The sequence below is a fragment of the Schistocerca cancellata genome, chromosome 8 (genome assembly GCF_023864275.1).
Source record: "Schistocerca cancellata isolate TAMUIC-IGC-003103 chromosome 8, iqSchCanc2.1, whole genome shotgun sequence".
Lineage (NCBI taxonomy): Eukaryota > Metazoa > Arthropoda > Insecta > Orthoptera > Acrididae > Schistocerca > Schistocerca cancellata.
The window spans coordinates 475,654,941-475,677,370 of NC_064633.1; the positions used below are offsets into that span (position 1 = coordinate 475,654,941).

At 44.0% G+C, this 22,430-nt stretch overlaps 1 protein-coding gene across 1 annotated transcript in view; it reads right to left on the minus strand.

Annotated features, from left to right (window-relative positions):
• The window catches only part of LOC126095640 (uncharacterized), a 793,146-nt gene that overhangs the window by 259,982 nt on the left and 510,734 nt on the right, over positions 1 to 22,430 (minus strand). The window contains exon 4 of the mRNA XM_049910402.1: positions 3,787 to 3,835. The gene's annotated coding sequence lies outside the window, so the exon portion shown is untranslated. The remainder of the gene's footprint in view (positions 1 to 3,786; positions 3,836 to 22,430) is intronic.

The following is a 22,430-nucleotide window of genomic DNA, read 5'->3' on the forward strand; positions in this document are numbered from 1 at the left end:
AAAAAGCAAGGAGGTATTACTTTTCAGCAAGCTGTCACATAAAAGGAGATTCAAAGAAATACACAGTGAGATGAACACCAACGATTTTTTTACTCAAAGAAAATGATTACAATGAAGTCACCGCGATTTATGATCGTCCCCTGCACATTACATTCTTAATAGGACGTGTGATCACCACGGACGGCAGTCTATGCTCTACAACATGCTCGCAGGCTGGCCACTAAGTCGATTGAAGTTCTTGTGATAGGGCGTTCTATCCTTGCACCAGAGTGGTTGAAAAATGCTGGAAGGGCGTTGGTGCATGTGGACGTGCTCCAATAGGTCTCCCCGATGCATTCCACATGTACTGGGTGGGATTTAAGTGGGCGGAATGGGTGGGTCAATCCATTCGCCGACTATCCTCTCGTTCCAAGAGCTCCTCCACCTGGGCAGTTCGATGTGGTCGCGCGTTGTGGTCCATATAAACGAAGCCATGGCTGAAAGAAGATGAGAAAGGAGTACAATGTCACAATAAGGCCGAGGGGGAGAGTGAACCATGTTCAAAGATTTGGAGATGAGAGTACATCCAGGCGACATTGTCTCTTCACACCGTAACACCTGGACTACCAGTTCATTCTCGACAGTGTTCCTTGGTACATTGCGTACGTAATGCACCGGGGAGCACTACCGAACATAATCGGGTTGGTGGACCAGGTGTTATGCTGTGGAGAGGTATAATGTTGCATGATCGTACTAATATCCAAATCTTTGAACATGGTACAGCCACTGGTCAACGTGAGTGTGACACTGTACTTCTTCCCCACTTGCGTCTTTTCAGGGGTGCATTTGGCCTGACTCCTTTCTTATGGATAACAATGCTCGACCGCGTCAAACTGCGCAGTGAGGCTCTTGGAACGAGAGGACATTAGTTGAATGGACTGGCCTCCCTGTTCCAATCTAAATTCCATCGAGCTCGTGTGGGATGCGTTGGGCAGACGTACTGCACCACGTCCACATACACCATCCATCATCCAGCGGTTGTCAACCGCGCTGATGGAGGAATGGAACCCTTTACCACGAGAACTCCTTACCAACGTTGTGGCCAGCATGGCAGCACGTTGCAAAGCACACACTACCGTTCCTGGCGCTCACACATCCGTTTGAGAATCATGTCCTGCCTTCTGCAATGTCGAGGGGATCACCATGATTCACGGTGAATCCAGTGCAATTATTCCAGAATGAGATTTTCACTCTGCAGCGGAGTGTGCGCTGATATGAAACTTCCTGGCAGATTAAAACTGTGTGTCGGACCGAGACTCGAACTCAGGATTTTTGCTTTTCGCGTGCAAGTGCTCTACCAACTGAGCTACCCAAGCACGACTCACGACCCGTCCTCACAAGTTTGGAAGGTAGGAGACGAGGTACTGGCAGAAGTAAAACTCTGAGGACAGGTCGTGAGTCGTGCTTGGGTAGCTCAGTTGGTACAGCACTTGCCCGCGAAAGGCAAAGGTCCCGAGTTCGAGTCTCGGACCGGCACACGGTTTTAATCTGCCAGGAAGTTTCAGAGTAATTACTGTCTTTGAATAAAAGTGCCATTTGTCTTCGTGTTCAGCTTATTTATTTCAGTTACCTTATGTAGTACACTTATCAGTTCTTCCTATGTATGGTCCAAGATTCATCGAGCTATCTTACTTAGTAGTGTCACGTCATGCGGAAGTTGGTTGCGTCCTTGAGTTTCACACACCAGCGTAAAACAATCAAAATCATCTTCCATGCTTAGGTGACATTCTCCTGCGAGTCTTGACACCCTGCCGTTCTCTCTTGAGCCTTTCGATCAAAGCGTCTTTTCAGTTGACAGAGGCTCTCTACGTCTCCTAGATTCTTTTGCGATTCTAAATCCCTGGTAATTGTGTAGCATCTCCCTGATTTTATCTCAGTTTCCTACTGTTTTTCCTGGAATTCATACTTATTGTAGACCTTATCCGTATTCTTGAAAACATATCAATTTTATTTTCTTTAATGTTGGAATTTTCCAGATCATTTGAATCATCTGGTATATGTTCATTCTGTACATATGCTTGTAGAATAGCGGCCTTCTGTTTCTAATTGATGATTTCATTGGCTCTTGCACAGCTCTTAGTTAGATCTTAATCCCCGTCAAAACATCTGTTGCCCACATAGTTGCATCAATACCCTGCATTCTCATCTGTCACAACTGGCTGAGTAAACCTCTTCGTGCTCATAGTTTCTGTCTCTGATATATACAACATGATCCTTCTATTCCAATTAGGCTCCTATAACGTCATACCGTGGTAGCCGAGCGGTTCTAGGTGCTCAGTCGCGAACCGCGCGACTGCCACGGTCGCAGGTTCGAATCCTGCCTCGGGCATGGATGTGTGTGATGTCCTTAGGTTAGTTAGGTTTAAGTAGTTCTAAGTTCTAGGGGACTGATGACCTCAGATGTTAAGTCCCATAGTGCTCAGAGCCATTTGAACCATGTTTTATAACGTCGTAAGTTATTTATTTATTTTGTTAATTCGAGGAAAAAGAGAGTCACGATTTTCCGATCGCTTTAGAGGCAGAACATTTGACCAGTTCGGCGGGATTGCGGGAGGCACGGTATATAGCCAATGCAGCTGTAAGCTAGGAACCTTTCCAGCGTTAACTTCAAGAAACCATACGAAATTTGAATAGATGTGGACGGACGAGGACCCGAAGAATTAAAACACGAAAAATTCCTTGCTGCAGCATTTATTGCATACAATGAGGAATATTAAAAAGGTCACGAAGTATATCAACTTACGTTCTTGCTTTGGAGCTTATCTCCAAATAGTGTTATACTAGCAGCTTGAAGCAAGTGAAACAGAGACCGTTTTACTAAATATGTGTTTTATTAGTATTTGTCCTCTTTGTCTTTTAAATTAATTCATCTTATAAAAACATAGCTCCTTTTCGTCTTCAATCAAACATGTTTAATCTCAGCTGTAGCACCGTTTGTGGGTTTTCTACGATTTATTCTGATATTGGTAACATTTGTAAGCGCTGTTAACATTAATTTCACAATCAATCACGAACGCATTATTGACGATGTCACAGCAGTGGCAAAGGTATTTGTCTGGTGATGGAGCAAAATTGTATCTTTCTTATCTCCAACAAATCTTTAAGTGATACCGCGAAGCTGTGAGACCAGTTGCAGATATTCAAGATGGTTTGAGTTATGTTCCAGTTCTTAATGTTTACTGCCAGAATTCACCATACCATTGGGTAGCTATGGAAGAAATTATACAAAGATATAAAGGTTTCTTTCTCGGCTGTGGCCTTTGCAAACCTCCAGATGACCACAATATTTTGCGCCAATAAATGTTGTGCAGAACATGAAATACATAGATGTACTCGTATTTCGTGGAAAACTATCTTACAATAGCACGGACATAAAATAATATCTGCAGTGTGGTTTTAATAACAGCGATAATAATATAGAAAAAGATTTTTGCTGTGAATGATTTTAATGAACATACGGTTTTAGTGTCCTATATAAACAACACATTGAAACTCTGCTGAACACTCAGTTTTCACATTAGACAAAACTCAAATTTAACTCCTGATAAAATATTAACGACCTGTTACTCCCATAGAGCAAAAGCCTGTCGATGAGTTGATCATCTCTTCAACCATTAGTTATGAAACAACAACAATCAAGAACTTCCACTGTTGCCTCAGTTCATCAAACAAGGCAATCTGTTTACAATTGTTTCCATATCGAAAGTAAAATTCTGAGAAGTTTGAACTTACAGTTGACCTACTCACCTCCCGGCTTAGCTCATGTTGTGCAGCCAGCACGTAGAGACACATTCCCCTGAAACAAAAGTTAGCAAATGCTATGATATAAATTGTTACATATTTTCCTGCAGTTATGGTTCATTAATTCTAACATCTGTTATGGATGAAATCATTTAGAGGAACGATTTCTGCATGTTGATGTACAGCACTTCGTAAGCACAAAACAAAATAGATAATAGAGAGGATGACGGAAGTAGAAAATGGAATAAGATAGAAGTGTCAAGCGAGTGGAACTTGAAATAATTAAATTAGGTGCAGTTAAAGGCAAAAATTAAAAACTTGTTAAGGTCTTCCATTATTTGGGTTAGGAGGTTTATATTTGTGCAATATCTTCCTCTTTTACCTTTTACTTGGCCTTTACCCCACATCTTCTTAGAGTTAGCATATTAATCTGGATCGACCAAGAAAAGAGTTAGAGGGTGGCTGGATGCCTCCCATTCGCCAGGCCCTTCCAATCCCCCCTCTCCCTCCCCCGCCACACCCTTTCCCACTATGGGATTCGTCTACCCCATCTGTCTGCATCCAGTGTAAGTCATGTGAAATAAGAGAACGTTTTCGAAATATTTGCGTATTGTGTGACAGAGGCGGGCCTTGGGTGCCAGCCCAGCATTCACCTAATCAGATGTGATAAACAGCCTAAAAACCACATCCAGTCTGGGCGGCACAATGGTCCTCGTTGTTAATACGCAGGGTGGATTCGATGTAGGGTCGGCGTGACCTCTCCCATGCCCCCCCCCCCCTCCCCGTCGACGCTCTCCCCACCCAACTTTCAGATGTGTGTGGATTGTACTCAAGCAATAAGAATTAAACATTTGCTACATACGAAGAAGGTTGTCTTGTCCCGGCTGATGACTGTCTCATCTGACAGGATGGCACTCCAAAGCCAACAAAGATTACAGCGAGATTTTTTCCCTCCTTCCTTCCTACTTTTTTGACAATGGGAAAAAAATGAGAGATAATTAAATTTGAGCGAGGAGAAGGAAGCATCTTAATGCTGAAATAACTCTTGGACCGCTGCTTAAATCGTTCTGGGAATGTTTCTTGTAATTACGACCAAAAATACAGCAACAGTTTAGATATTTAAACACAAACAAAAAACAAACACCGTCAAAAAAAGGCTCTGAGCACTATGGGACTTAACATCTTAGGTCATCAGTCCCCTAGAACTAAGAACTACTTAAGCCTAACTAACCTAAGGACATCACACACATCCATGCCCGAGGCAGGATTCGAACCTGCGACCGTTGCAGCAGCACGGTTCCTGAGTGAAGCGCCTAGAACCGCTCGGCCACAGCGGCCGGCCAAACATCGTCAGAATAGGCCTTTAAGGCCCAACGATACCGACCGGCCGCCGTGTCATTTTTAGCCTTTAGGCATAACCGGATGCGTGTACGGAGGAGCATGTGGTCAGCACACAGCTCTTCCGGCCGTTGTCAGTTTTCGTGACCGGTGCCGCTACTTCTCAGTCGAGCGCTCCTCAATTGGGCTTACAGGGATTGAATGCACCCCACTTGCCAACAGCACTCGGCAGACCCGGATGGTGACCCATCCAAGTTCAAAATGGTTCAAATGGCTCTGAGCACTATGGGACTCAACTTCTGAGGTCATTAGTCCCCTAGAACTTAGAACTAGTTAAACCTAACTAACCTAAGGACATCACACACATCCATGCCCGAGGCAGAATTCGAACCTGCGACCGTAGCGGTCTTGCGGTTCCAGACTGCAACGCCTAGAATCGCACGGCCACTTCGGCAAGCGACCCATCCAAGTGCTAGCCAAGCCCGACAGCGCTTAACTTTAGTGATCTGACGGAAAGCCGTGTTACCACTGTGGCAAAGCCGTAGGCCACATATTGGTGTATTGGAATATAAGCATTTGTATAACATGTTACTATTACAGTTAAATTGTTTTCAGAAACGTTCTGATCCACGAGATCGTAATCAAAACTCCCGGACATTTTCAGCAATACTGTATACTTGAAGTCGGAGCTGGAGCTGCGAGGGAAAAAAATAGAATTTTTGCACTCTTTTCATTAGTTACCCACTTGTAGTGATTTCAGTCATATTTTTAATTTAGTAGGGATGAAAAAACCATACATCGTCTAAAGAGGGAACATCGACTAATGAGCAAACTAGCAGTATTACTCTGAATAATACACGCTGTTTTTAATTCATTCTGTCGCAGTTTTATAGAAATCAAATTCAAAAACACACTCCTTTAATCCGCGAAACAGAATTTCCAGTGAGGTCTAAAGACAATCTGTAATTGTGGACTTCGGAAGCGGAAGTATTGTAATACACACATAAAAAAGTTTTGCATCACCCCAGTTTCCAGAACTCCTGAAGAAAGACGTTGACTGTGGATATTGTATCACAGACATAGTCCCTTTGACTGTTCAGAGATGTTACTAAACCCGCCCAAAGATGTAAACATGTAAGATGTATGAGCAGCGCCTATTAGACAAAGGAGGTCCGACAGCCGATCAGTTCCAGTCATTCCACCAGGAAGGAGGTACACGGCTCGTGTTGTCTGTTGCTCAACCATGCCTAAACAGTCAACACTGCGGTTTGATCGCATCCGCATTGTTACTTTGTACCAGGAAGGGCTCTCAACAACGGAAGGCGTCTCGAACCAAACCAAAGCCATGTTCGGACATGGAGGAGATAGAGAGAGACAGGAACTGTCGACGACATGCCTCACTCAGGCCGCCCAAGGGCTACTACTGCAGTGGATGACCGCTACCTACGGATTATGGCTCGGACGAGCCCTGACAACAACGCCACCATTTTGAATAACGCTTTTCGTGCAGCTACAGGACGTCGTGTTACCACTCAAAGTGTGCGCAATAGGCTGCATGATACGTAACTTCGCTCCCGACTTGCAAGGCGAGGTCCATCTCTGCAACCACGACACCTCGCAGCGCAGTACAGATGGGCCCAACAACATGCCGTATGGGCCGCTGAGGATTGGCTTCACATTCTCTTCACCGATTTGTGTCGCATATGCCTTCAACCAGACAATCGTCGGAGACATGTTTGGAGGTCAGGCTGAACGCCGTAGACACACTGTCCAGCGAGTGCAGCACCGTGGAGGTTCCCTGCTGTTTTGGGGTGGCATTATGAGGGGCCGACGTACACCGCTGGTGGTCGTGGAAGGCGCCGTAACGGCTGTACGATACGTGAATGCCATCCTCCGACCGATAGCGCAACCATATCGGCAGCATATTGGCGAGCCATTCGTCTTCATGGACGACAATTTGCATGCACATCTTGTGAATGACTTCCTTGAGGATAGCGACATCGCTCGACTAGAGTGGCCAGCATGTTCTCCAGACCTGAACCCTATCGAACTTGCCTGGGATGGATCGGAAAGGGCTTTTTATGGACGACGTGACCCATCAACCACTAAGAGGGATCTACGCCGAATCGCCGTTGAGGAGTGGGGCAATCTGGACCAACAGTGCCTTGATGAACTTGTGGATAGTATGCCACCTCTGAAGGTCTCGCTGTATGGTAGTACAACATGCAATGTGTGATTTTTATGAGCAATAAAAAGGGCGGAAATGATGTTTACATTGGTCTCTATTCCAATTTTCTGTTCCCAGAGTTCCAGAAACTCTGTATTATTAGAAGAGTGCGTCAGTAACAGATGATGCTTTTTAAACAATAGGCGCCAGAACATCCAAGGACACTGCCGTTGCTAAGTACTTTTATTCATAGCTATACTCCATTCAAAATTACTTTAGCATTGGCACCTATGAAAGATGTAGTGGGGTGAAGCTCACACGGGAGTCAGGACACACAAAAATTTGGCCAGTTGACAGCAAGCGACCACTGTTGTCAAATCTCCTTCCCCACCATCACAACACTTGCCTCTTGCACTACGCTTTAGGTATCTTGTTGACCTGTGGGGTCGTTTCGATTATTTTCTTAGTTGAGGTATTAATATTTTATCTGGTGTTGCTATTGTTTGCTATGTGATACTGACCAATGTCGAGAGCACGCTGATCAAATGACGCCTGGAAATGTAAAACTTCTAAGTGCAACTTTTTCAAAAACGTGTTTTCAGTGCTATTGCGTTGTCGGTACCCAGTTGCACATCCTTAGACTTGATTCAGAAGCCAACCTATGGAGAAAGTGTTCGAAACATGCGTTGGTATTTGTGGCGAACTATGCTTCCCTCTAGATTCCTAAAGTTTAAAAGATACCAGAAGTGGTTTTTGTTAATTACAGTTCCACTAATGAAAAGTTACTGCTTCACTTCTGTACATTTTCGTCACAAAAAATTTCACTTAGAACGAAAACATTGTTAGTGCTACTTTGTCGAAAACTGATGTTTTTTTTGAGACCATGTATAAAATACAAGATGATTGTTACGTAGAAGAAAACAATCGCTGATAATAACACTGTTTATTTACACAAGGCCGGCCGGGGTGGCCGAGCGGTTCTATGCGCTACAGGCTGGACCGCGCGACCGCTACGGTAGCAGGTTCGAATCCTACCTCGGGCATGGATGTGTGTGATGTCCTTAGGTTAGTTAGGTTAAAGTAGTTATAAGTTCTGGGGGACTGATGACCTTAGCAGTTAAGTCCCATAGTGCTCAGACCCATTTTTATTTACACAAATGGCGCCGTTACCGATTTCGAACCGACAAGCTCATCTTCAGACGGTTGTTCTCATTCATATTACTTTCGTTGATTATATTAGTTTTTGGAAAAAATAGCAACAACTCATATAAACCACAACAAATGTATTATGATCGTCAACAGTTGCCTGAAGCTAACCTGTCTGTTACATACAAGTAACGGAGCTATTTGTGTAAATAAATATCTTTATTAACAGTTACAACTAGAAATAAAGATAGACCAACTATCGTAATAAGGACAGGAGGAGAGCCATTGTAGAAGCCGGAAAGTATCACGTACTTGGAGGTGAACTGTTGAAGAAGGCGGGAAGTGCGATAGAGGAGAATGGAAGAAATGGGAAAGTGATCGGTAAACGTGGCCGACAGGCAGAATCATTCGTGCGAAGTGTTAGGAAACTGGTTTGCAACAAAGATGTCATACAAAAAAGCAGTTAACTGATATATAGAAGTTATCTTTCAATACTGACCTAGCATATGAAACGTGGGTAATGAAGAAAATAGATGTAAACAGGCTACAGGCATGGGAAATGAAGTTCCTCAGAAGTAGGGTTGGAGTAGCAAGGAGTGATAAGATGAGGAGTTAAAGGGTAAGGGAAATACTGAAAGAGGAACCCTTGCAGAGAAGGATAAAAACATGAAGGCGAAGATGGTATTGGCAGGTAAAGAAGATGGAAAAGAAGATACACGAAATGGAGATGATTCGAACAAAGAGGAAGACTAAGGGATGGACGGCTGAAGGTTTGGAGGAGTGTGTTGAAAAAAGAGGCGAGGTTTGGAAAAGAGTGAACACAGAAATATGATAGGACCTATGCTCCTAGTAGATCCAGCCTGGGACTGACAATGGTTCATGATGATGACACTGTTGTTGTTGATGATGACGATTAACTGTGGCTGGTTGTTTTTTTCTTCTTTTCACGAACCAACTTGTAAAAACTTTCTTATTGGTGCGTATAACCAGTTAGGTTCCTGGTACGACATTTAGAACGTTCTTAATGAAAAATATTTTGTAATTTATTTCCTTTGTGAAGGCGCGGTGACCAACATAATTCTGTGGCATCAGAATACCTTCGCAACGTTTCTGGATACAACTATACTTACAAATGTCAGATTTTCCATTTCAGTTCTTCAAATGTTCTCCAGCTGGAAAATTTGAAGTTGCTCTCTTGGCCAGGGAATTGGTGTGCGAGGTCAGTTGAGAGGAATGGTTTGCTCGCTACGCGCCTACAGCGTCAACAGTTGTTCTCGATAATGCTCCTAGCTACTCTGTTGTTAACGAGTGAATGCCGTGTTGGAGTAAGAAAATGAGCTGGGAAAGAACAGGCACGTTAAATTATCCCCGAGTTGAGATTGTCATAATAGGTGCTAATGGGTATCCCGAGTTCTTTTCAGTTAATTCTACCAGTAGTGGTATACAGTGGTGTTCAGTTCATAGTTTACGTTATTGAGGAGCCTGAAGTAAACAGCGAATAAAATAATAGATCACGTAAGGTTCCTGTGCTAACAAAAGACTCCGTGGAACCGCAGTTCCACTCTCTTTTCTAATGCTAAAAGGGTTCGACGACGAAAGAGTGCCGCTTACATCGAACAGGCGGGATGCCGATACCGGTATTGTGTTAGAAACTCATTCTCACTCCCCCTCTTTGTCGAGTGCATTACGAAGACACTCCAGAGGTCTATAAAACGCGCATACAAATCGAAGAGGCGGCATTCTGCTGTGAAACAATCGCGATTTCATACGGCGCAAGGGAGCGAGCGGAACACGTCGCTAGAACCTGCAGCCAAGCATTCTACCTCGCCTCAGGTCCTCGCTCCCTTTCACTTTCTCACAAAACCCTTTCAGTGCGGCCCTGCCGTTCGCAAGGCGAGCTTTCTCTGCCGCGGAAAGCGACGAACAGGCACTGAGGTAATGCGAGACTTACCACGGAGGAAGACACATTCATGGCAAAAGGAACAGATAAAGCTTGGGAAAGTGGAGGGCGAACTCAATGCTAGAGTCCAGTGCTGCTTTTCACAGCGATAGCCTGAATTCGGATGGCAAATATTTCATTTTGTCGGTAGTTCCTACGTTTCTTACTTGTCTGTAACCTGTCCTACCTCTCTGCTCATTGTTATGAATCAGCCGGCGAGAGAGACACATTGCGAGGACATGTGGTCTAGTGATTCAGTGACAATGTGTCGACTCTCTTCATTTCCAATGAGGATAGCGTGTGTGAGTTCATTGCATTAGTATCATCGCCTTTTTTCCTCATATGCTGTGGGATACATTTAGAGGATAACGCATCAACATCTACGTAATAATGTCGCCATCAATTTACAGTGTAGAATTTTTAAACTAATAACACGTTACGAACACTATTTTTTTCTTTTCTTTTGTGGAAGGAAATGCTTTGCCCTAGGTGACATTTGGAAGAGACTAGTCGAACTATGTCTAGCATGTTTACCACCAAATGGATCTTAAATTATGTCACCGGATAAAAAAAAAGAAAAGATACACATTTCATACCTGTTAACATTTGTCTTACAGGTTACAGATAAGCTCTACTGTTTTCATTAATGCTGAGAACTGTAATTTGGAATAAGATGTTATTAACTACCAATTCTTTCCTCGTGTCTTCTAAATGATCCTAATAGGTTATGTGTATCTCGTAAAATGCAACTGTTTACATATGGCTGAGCTCATAGTCTTTACTTATTTGCTTTATCTCGTGAAGGATACTATTCATGTTTCATTTATGTATTTCTTATGGAAATAATTACGCTGATTAGCGTTTTGGTGCCAGAAATTGTGAGGAAACTATAATTTTTTGTGGTGTGGAGAATAAAATGTGATTAATTATAATTCTAATGGTTTAAATCAGTATTGTTATTTAAACGTGACTATAATTAATCCCTTTTTTCAGTTTGTTTTAAGTGAGTAACCATTTTTCGACAAAAAACAGAGCGGTCAGTCCCCTTTAAAGTTACAAAGCAACTGTCATGATCTGAAGAGTGATAGGAATAATTTTTCTTTCTTTTAACGAGAATGTGATCGTAATTAAATGAAAATTTCTATCCTTTATTATTTGATTATTTCTTGAAGAAAACGTGCAGTCTATTGAACGGTTTACCAAAGCTCTTTCAAAATTATTTATGCCATGAAGATATTTTTACAATACAGAATGTCACAAGAAACAATCTGTGTAATTATCACTGAACTTCGAATCACTCTGAACCCTGATGACTCACTTTCGTATGCCAGCTGGTGCAACATAGAATGGTGAGTACATGTAGCGGAAGTCACATTACACCACGAGGTTCCGCAAAAAAGTTGTTTAATAGTTTCTCTTTAAATGAAAAAGAGTGAGTACTTTGCGATAGCCTTAAGTTAAGGTTCCTTTAAAATAATACTGCCGGATTTTATGCCACAGCCGCGAGGTTTGAGGCGCCATGTCACGGATTGTGCGGTCTCTTCCGCCGGAGGTTCAAGTCCTCCCTCGGGCTTGGGTGTGTGTGTTGTTCTTAGCATAAGTTAGTTTAAGTAGTGTGTAAGTCTAGGGACCGATGACCTCAGCAGTTTGGTCCCTTAGGAATTCACACACGTTGGAACATTTTCTATGCCCTGGCAATTTTATGTCGCCAACGATGCCGTTAAGTTGCAGACGGCTAGCAAATAAAGTCCTGGTTTTATGCAGTTCAAATGCCCGGCCAAAGGAAACGAACATCGTTTAAAAATAACACTCACGGGAAAGTAGAGTAGTTCTGCTGTATGAGTGTAAAAAGTATTTAAATAATAAAAAAAATTGTCCGACTCATTGTGACGCGTTTCTAATTACCGCTGGCTGCTGGAACTGTGAGGATTTCCCAGATTTACAGAATCAGCACAGACATGAACGCGAATACCCGAAACAACGGTTCCTCTCAGAACCCGTTGACCAAGGACATTGGAGATGGCCTTAAAATCCTACAACTCAACGTAGAAGGAATGAGTAGAGCTAAATCTGACTACCTAATTAAAGTCCTGGATAACCACTCAGTGGATGCTGTCTTGCTCCAGGAAACACATTGCGCCGACGAAAAGCAGTTGAAAAATAGATGCAAACTTCCAGGCTATTCCCTTGCTGCAGCAACTTACCACGCTAACTATGGCACTACCACCTATTTTAAAAATAACACTGACCAGGTCCACGATATAAAAACACACACTTACCCAAGCGCCTACGTCATAAGAACAAAAATTGCTGATATTGAAGTCATCAACCTCTACAAACCCCCAACTCAGTCATGGAATGACTCTGCTATTTCCAACATACAACATCCTACAGTGATAATGGGCGATTTCAACAGCCACAGTACCCAGTGGGGATATAACAACATCAATGAGGATGGGGAGGGAGTAACGCAATGGGCGGACATAGAAGACGTCTTCTTGATTCATGATCTAAGGGATAAAGGGACTTTCCATTGTGCTAGATGGAAAAGAGACTACAACCCAGATCTGTGCTTTGTTTCCAGAGACTCCAAAAAGCTACCATTACGCTGCAATAAACAGATCTTGCCTGATTTTCCTCGTAGCCAGCACAGGCCCGTCCTGCTACATGTCGGTATACAGATTCCAATAGTGAGATCTACACCTAATCCTCGATGGAATTTTGGCAAAGCGAACTGGGAAGCCTTTACCGCCGAAATGGACCACAACATCCAATGGATCCCACCCGCATCGAAGAACTACAACCGCTTTGTGGGATTACTCCTAGCTATTGCCAAAAAACACATTCCCAGAGGCTACAGGAAAACCTATATTCCCGGCTGGAGCCAAGAATGCATAGACCTATATAATGCATATTCGCAAAACAACGATCCTGAAATTGCGGACGAGCTTCTCCAATGCCTGGACTCAGCAAGACGAGAAAAGTGGCACACTCTCATGAAAAATATGGACTTCAAGCACTCCAGCAAGAAAGCCTGGTGTCTTCTTAAAAACCTAGGTGAAAGCTCCATTAAAACCTGTATGGGTGGCAACATACACCCCAAAGAGGTAGCAAACAGAATAGTTAACCTTACGAGAAAAACACCACGCAGCAACAAGGATAAGACTATGAAAGTAAAGAAAGAACTGAGAACCAAGCTCCGACAACCCACACCCGACAACAATTTCTCAAAAACCTTTACCATCCTAGAGATCACAGAAGCACTGAAAGAAATGAAAATGGGTAAAGCGGCTGGTTTAGATGAGGTCTACCCCGAGTTCTTACGGAACCTAGGACCTCGAGCTCTACTGTGGCTAACTCAGTTTTACAATGACATCCAACGATCGGAAACACTACCACCACTATTTAAACAAACCAAGATCGTCGCCATTCTAAAGCCTGGCAAAGATGGAAAGCTCCCAGAGGACTATAGACCTATAGCTCTTCTAAGTGTATGCTACAAACTACTGGAGAGACTTATTCTCAACAGAATAAAACCCATCGCTGAGAATTTCATTCCTATTGAACAAGCCGGATTTAGACCCGGTCGGAGCTGCTGTAATCAAGTATTATCCCTTACCACACATATTGAGAGTGGATTTCAAAGGAAGAAAAAGACAGTCGCCGTGTTCATAGATCTATCGTCAGCATATGACACAGTGTGGAGGCAGGCAATAATTCTTAAACTCCAACGCATTATTCCTTGCAAGAAAACGGCTACCCTAATCAACAATATGCTTTCAAATAGATTTTTTGAAGTACACCTAGATGGAGAGATAAGCAAGAAATATAGGTTAAATGATGGCCTGCCCGAAGGATCCGTGCTAGCTCCATTACTTTTTAATATATATACATCAGACCTACCAGAGACATCTTCTAAGAAGTTTATCTATGCAGACGATATTGCTCTCACATATCAACATCAAGACTTCCACAATTCCGAAAGAATCATTGAGGAAGACCTTATCAAAATGGATGAATATTACGAAACATGGAGGCTCAGACCTAATACTTCTAAAACCCAAGTCTCCTGTTTCCACCTCAACAACAGACAGGCAAACTATGCACCCCACGTAGAGTTCAGAGGACAGCTGATTAACTACAATCCCCTCCCAAAGAATCTGGGAATTACATTGGACCGATCTCTGACGTACAAGGAGCACTTATACAAATGAGCAGCAAAAATCAAAACCAGAAATAATGTCCTACACAAACTCACTGGAAGTAGCTGGGGAGCAAGCGCCACAGCTCTCAGAACATCTGCTCTTGCACTAGTATATTCGGTGGCTGAATACTGCGCTCCGGTCTGGCTAAACAGCACTCACACAGCATCGGTGGACACCCAGCTAAACGACACCATGAGGCTCATCTCAGGCACTATTAAACCGACGCCCCACCAATGGCTCCCGGTACTGGCTAACATAGCACCACCTCATCTAAGGCGAAGATCTGCACTGAAAATGGAATGGCAAAAGTGCGCTAACAACCGTGACCTACCCTTACACGAAGACTGCAAGAATCCCAGCCACAGGCTCAAGTCCCGTAAGCCATCATGGAAATTAGGGCAACAGCTGATCGAGGACAATTATGATATCGACGAAGCCTGGCGTCGGGAATGGGATATGTCTAACCCTGATCACCTTAACTTAGTCTCGGACCCAACCGTACGGCCCGAGGGCTTCGGTCTTCCCAGAAAATCTTGGACAACTTTAAATCGTATCCGAACAGGCTATGGTAGATGTAATTACTGGAAGCACAAATGGGGACAGACTGACTCACCCAACTGCGACTGTGGGAATCCACAAACTCTACATCATATCGCAATGGACTGCCCTACGAGGAGATTCCCTGGCACAATGCAGGAGCTGCACCTCCTGGAGGGAGATGCTTCTGGCTGGCTGAGGGACTTGGACATACAACCATGAGTCTGGTCTACTCTTTTCCTTCTGAAAAACCTATTACTAGATACTATTACTATAATTTCTATGTATTTTTGTGTATTTGTGTTTTACTTCCTTTTTTAGATCTAATAATTGTTTGTTGCCTGTAACATATTGACCATTCATTGTTTTTATACGTTGTTTGTGTTATTACTTACTTACTGCTGTATTCTATTACCCATACGAAATATATAATTACCGTTTGGGAATCGTAAGGGTGGTTCGCGACGTTATTCCGTGACATCAGCTAAAGCGACTGCCTGATACAAGCGACGCCTCGATCTGTCTTTCACAGCCGTGTCTTACAAGAAGCAGCTCAATGGTTACGCAAACACAGGATGAGTACTGAGTGAGGAAACAAGTTACAAACGGTGATTCCTGACAGGAACGGGAATAAAAAAGTTTTATGTCTCGAAATGGATGGTGAGTCTGCAGTAAAGCAATTAGTACATTACATTACACATTACGTGGTAATAATTTCTTCCACCTTACAAAACCACCATTTGAATGTAAACCAAAAGTAAAAAAGACGGCTGAGATTGCTAAACGCAGTTCTAATAGTGATGATGTCTTTAAAACACCAGTGTCATGACTACCCGCTCTCAATTCTACAGAGGACGTTGTATGCGTATGCAAAAGTAAATACAAACAAGGCGCCACTTGGCGAACGCTTCCAGCAGTCACGGAAACTGGATTCAACAGGTAATGGACAACATAAATGACGAATAATCATAGGATACTGCAAGTTCCACAGTGCACCCGAATGAGTAGTTAGTTCGCGGAAGAAGGCCTCAGCAAGAAGACTGGAACGTCGTATCGGAAAATTTTTCAATGACGACACAGTAACGTTATCAATATCGGTCGCGAAGGCCTACGTCCTTTTATATAAAGTTAAATGTTGCCATTACTTTAACCTGTCACGGAGATTTACAGCTAACTGCAAATGCAAATAAATGTGCTATGGACCTCAAAACGTAAAATGTAACCATTGTTTCACCTGCATAATCGGGGAAAGCAAATGTAAAGTTTCGGTTCAAGGACAAGGTAAAAGACGTTGTTTATGAGATTACTGTGCATTGTATACTCTCATCTTCGTCGTGAAATCACTCCGAAACCATTCCACTCTTAGGGCACTGTTCAAATGTTTGTGAATTCCTAAGTGACCAAACTGCTGAGGTCCCTAGACTTACACACTACTTAAACTAATTTAAACTAACTTATATTAAGAACAACGCACACACCCATGCCCAAGGGAGAACTCGAATCTCCGGCGGGAGGGGCTGCGAAAACCGTGACATGGCGCCTCTAACAGCGCGGCCACTCCGCGCGGCGTTAGCGTACTGTATTAGTTGATCAAAACATGTAGATTGACCCTTACGAAAACTGAATCGCAATTTTGGAAGTGCAGAATGTTGAACCTTGACCGCTGACTAACGTTTTCTATATTGAATTGTTATATAATTTCTCCTACATCATAATTTAGGGAGGAGGTCATGACCAACACATCATCTCAAAACCTGTACCATTTTCGTCGCACAGCCACCAAAAATGGAGTGGTCACCTGTTAAAATAATTTTTGTCCTCTTGTTTTAATATATTCAGTTAAAATATGGCGTAATGAAAGTTGCAGAGTCTACATCTATCTACATCTACATCTACATTTATACTCCGCAAGCCACCCAACGGTGTGTGGCGGAGGGCACTTTACGTGCCACTGTCATTACCTCCCTTTCCTGTTCCAGTCGCGTATGGTTCGCGGGAAGAACGACTGTTTGAAAGCCTCCGTGTGCGCTCTATTTTTACTATTTTACATTCGTGATCTCCTCGGGAGGTATAAGTAGGGGGAAGCAATATATTCGATACCTCATCCAGAAACGCACCCTCTCGAAACCTGGCGAGCAAGCTACACCGCGATGCAGAGCGCCTCTCTTGCAGAGTCTGCCACTTGAGTTTGTTAAACATCTCCGTAACGCTATCACGGTTACCAAATAACCCTGTGACGAAACGCGCCGCTCTTCTTTGGATCTTCTCTATCTCCTCCGTCAACCCGATCTGGTACGGATCCCACACTGATGAGCAATACCCAAGTATAGGTCGAACGAGTGTTTTGTAAGCCAACTCCTTTGTTGATGGACTACATTTTCTAAGGACTCTCCCAATGAATCTCAACCTGGTACCCGCCTTACCAACAATTAATTTTATATGATCATTCCACTTCAAATCGTTCCGCACGCATACTCCCGTATATTTTACAGAAGTAACTGCTACCAGTGTTTGTTCCGCTATCATATAATCATACAATAAAGGATCCTTCTTTCTATGTATTCGCAATACATTACATTTGTCTATGTTAAGGGTCAGTTGCCACTCCCTGCACCAAGTGCCTATCCGCTACAGATCTTCCTGCATTTCGCTACAATTTTCTAATGCTGCAACTTCTCTGTATACTACAGCATCATCCGCGAAAAGCCGCATGGAACTTCCGACACTATCGACTAGGTCATTTATATATATTGTGAAAAGCAATGGTCCCATAACACTCCACTGTGGCACGCCAGAGGTTACTTTAACGTCTGTAGACGTCTCTTCGTTGATAACAACAGGCTGTGTTCTGTTTGCTAAAAACTCTTCAATCCAGCCACACAGCTGGTCTGATATTCCGTAGGCTCTTACTTTGTTTATCAGGCGACAGTGCGGAACTGTATCGAACGCCTTCCGGAAGTCAAGAAAAATAGCATCTACCTGGGAGCCTGTATCTAATATTTTCTGGGTCTCATGAACAAATAAAGCGAGATGGGTCTCACACGATCGCTGTTTCCGGAATCCATGTTGATTCCTACATAGTACATTCTGAGTTTCCAAAAACGACATGATACTCGAGCAAAAAACATGTTCTAAAATTCTACAACAGATCGACGTCAGAGATATAGGTCTATAGTTTTGCGCATCTGCTCGTCGACCCTTCTTGAAGACTGGGACTACCTGTGGTCTTTTCCAATCATTTGGAACCTTCCGTTCCTCTAGAGACTTGCGGTATACGGCTGTTAGAAGGGAGGCAAGTTCTTTCGCGTACTCTGTGTAGAATCGAATTGGTATCCCGTATTGTTTATGAAGAAGAAATTATGAGAATGCGTCAGAGAAAATGGTCTATACAGAAGCGAGTTAACAGGACTTACTTTCTCTTCAGAGACTGGAAAGAACTACGTCACAGTCGGATAGTTGACTTGACCAGCCACAGTTTGTTCTTCTGCCTTTCCAGGCAGTCCTCTTCCCAGTGATGCGCGATCTAGCTCACCCCTAGCTAGGTAACAGTGGGGAGAGGAAGCCTTATATTACCTCTGTATGTACAGTACAAGCGTCTTTGGCTCCTGCATCCACCGGTTCCTTGTTCCATTAACCTCGATCCTCGACGTTTAAGCTGTGACCACATATCACTGACCTCTGAGATTAACTTAAGGGGCGATGCGATTTTTAATCTGACAGCAAGTTAAAAAAAAATTAAGGAGATCTCAGGCGGAATTGCCAGCTTTATTCTGGCATTGTCACTCTGTGCACTGTACCATAAACAGGACGAGCCATCTAAAAATTGCACCGCCAAATTGCGGAAATGGAGAGTGATACTGATATGCGGTTTTCACAGAATTGATAGTCAGGGGCTGAAATCGATTGCCAATCAACAGACTTATCGTTAGCCAGTCAACAGATTGTAGTAATACTTAGAAAATGCATTTATTGCGCAAACACGTAACTTTTTAATTGGGAAAATACCTACTGACATTAACAAACTAAAAAAAAAAAGCACTCCGTCTTCAGGCCACGATTGGCATACAGGGACCATCCGACCGCCGTGTCATCCACAAGGAGGATGCGGATAGGAAGGGCGTGGGGTTAGCACACCGTTCTCCCGGTCTTTATGGTCGTATTCCTGACCGAAGACAGAGCGAGGTGGCGCAGTGGTTAGACACTGGACTCGCATTCGGGAGGACGACGGTTGAATCCCGCGTCCGGCTATCCTGATTTAGGTTTTCCGTGATTTCCCTAAATCGCTCCAGGCAAATGCCGGGATGGTTCCTTTGAAAGGGCACGGCCGACTTCCTTCCCCATCCTTCCCTAATCCGATGAGACCGATGACCTCGCTGTCTGGTCTCAATCCCCAAACAACCCAACCCCCCCGTGACCGAAGCCGCTACTATTCGGTCAAGTAGCTCCTCAATTGGCATCACGAGGCTGAGTGCACCCCGAAAAATGGCAACATCGAATGGCGGCCTGGATGGTCACCCATCCAAGTGCCGACCACGCCAGACAGCGATTAACTTCGGTGATCTCACGGGAACCGGTGTATCCACTACGGCAAGGCCGTATTAACAAACTAAAAGCAGGGTAAATTAGAAAGTCAGTGGTGTTTGTTGCAGGATTCTAGTGCGAAACGTTTACGGGATATTGTAATTTGAAGCACATATGTGCAATCCAACCTGCCAAGACACTAAATACGATGTGTTTTGTTTGCTTACAGTTGTAAGTTGTGTGTTCCTTGAGTGCATTGTGACTTGCTAGTCAGTTAGTACCTGACACTTTAAGCAGCAGGTCTAAAGTGGACGACGGGATTTACCAATACTCTTGTTGTGTGGAATAATGCAATCCGTTCTTGTACAACGAATGCGGCAGGATATCACAACAGACGTCGCAAATTATTTATTAACATGTACAACCGGTTACGTGAAAATTTAGTGTAACACCTATACAACGTAACAGATGGAAACAAGTGACGACAGGAGAGGGGGAAATTAATGTTCTTGCTGCTGTTGCAGTTCATCCTCACGTTAGCTCACGCGCAATCGCAAGAGGAAGCGGCGTGAGTTAGGCAAGTGTCCTACACATTCTCCATCCCTATCACGTCTCTGTCCATCAAGAACTGCACAAAAACGAATGTGAAAATAATGTCAGATTCTGTTCCTGGGCATTAATACAGGATACTCAAAATGTTCACTACTGGCCATTAAAATTGCTACATCACGAAGATAACGTGCTACAAAGCGCGAAATTTAATCGACAGGAAGAAGAAGCTGTGATATGCAAATGATTAGTTTTTCAGAGCATTCACACAAGATTGGCGCCGGTGGCGACACCTACAACGTGCTCACATGAGGAAAGTTTCCAACCGCTTTCTCATACACAAACAGCAATTGACCGGCGTTACCTGGTGAAACGTTGTTGTGATGCCTCGTGTAAGAAGGAGAAACATCACGTTTCTGACTTTGATAAAGGTCGGATTGTACCCTATCGCGATTGCGGTTTATCGTATCGCGACATTGCTGCTCGCGTTGGTCGAGATCCAATGACTGTTAGCAGAATATGGAATTGGTGGGTTCAGGAGGGTAATACGGAACGCAGTGCTGGATCCCAACGGTCTCGCATCACTAGCAGTCGAGATGACAGGCGTGTTATCCGCATGGCTGTAACGGATCGTGCAGCTACGTCAGGATCCCTGAGTCAACAGATGGGGACGTTTGCAAGACAACAACCATCTGCACGAACATGTCGACGACGTTTGCATCAGCATAGACTATCAGCTCGGAGACCATGGCTGCGGCTACCCTTGACGCTGCATCACAGACAGGAGCGCCTGCTATGGTGCTCTCAACGACGAACCTGGGTGCACGAATGGCAAAACGTCATTTTTCCGGATGAATCCAGGTTCTGTTTACAGCATCATGATTGTCAAAATGGTTCAAATGGCTCTGAGCACTATGGGACTCAACTGCTGAGGTCATTAGTCCCTTAGAACTTAGAACTAGCTAAACCTAATTAACCTAAGGACATTACACAAATCCATGCCCGAGGTAGGATTCGAACCTGCGACCGTAGCGGTCACGTGGTTCCAGGCTGTAGCGCCTAGAACCGCACGGCCACTTCGGCCGGCTCATGATTGTCGCATCCGTGTTTGGCGACATCGCGGTGAACGCACATTGGCAGCGTATATTCGTCATCGCCATACTGGCGTATCACCCGGCGTGATGGGGTGCCATTGGTTACACGTCTCGGTCACCTCTTGTTCGAATTGACGGCACTTTGAACAGTGGACGTTACCTTTCAGATGTGTTACGACCCGTGGGTCTACCCTTCATTGGCCGGCCGGAGTGGCCGAGCGGTTAAAGGCGCTACAGTCTGGAACCGCACGACCGCTACGGTCGCAGGTTCGAATCCTGCCTCGGGAATGGATGTGTGTGATGTCCTTAGGTTAGTTAGGTTTAAGTAGTTCTAAGTTCTAGGGGACTTATGACCACAGCAGTTGAGTCCCATAGTGCTCAGAGCCATTTGAACCATTTTTCTACCCTTCATTCCATCCCTGCGAAAACCTACATTTCAGCAGGATACGCACGACCGCATGTTGCAGTTCCTGTACGGGCCTTTCTGGATACAGAAAATGTTCGACTGCTGCCCTGGCCAGCACATTCTCCAGATCTCTCACCAACTGAAAACGTCTCGTCAATGGTGGCCGAGCAACTGGCTTGTCACAATACGCCAGTCACTACTCTTCATGAACTATGGTATCGTGTTGAAGCTGCATGGGCAGCTGTACCTGTACACGGCATCCAAGCTCTGACTCAATGCCCAGGCGTATCAAGGCCGTTATTACAGACAGAGGTGGTTGTTCTGGGTACTGATTTCTCAGGATCTATACACCCAAATTGCGTGAATATGTAATCACATGTCAGTTCTAGTATAATATATTTGTCCAATGAATACCCGTTTATCATCTGCATTTCTTCTTGGTGTAGCAATTTTAATGGCCAGTAGTGTATCATGTATCTTGTTTATCCATAAGCCACGTACACCAATCATGGCCAGGTAAACCGCCTTTACATACACTATTGGTCTGTTGCAATCCGCATTGGCTTTGTCAGGCGGACCGTCGGCGTCCATGGAGTGTAAACGTCTGGTGTGGGATGGTGAACCATCAGCTCATAGGTCCGTGTTTCATAGACAGAATACCGAAGGCGCACAAGTAAAAATTTGTGGCGAGTTCTTACGGGACCAAACTACTGAGGTCATCGGTCCCTAAGTTTACACACTACTTAAT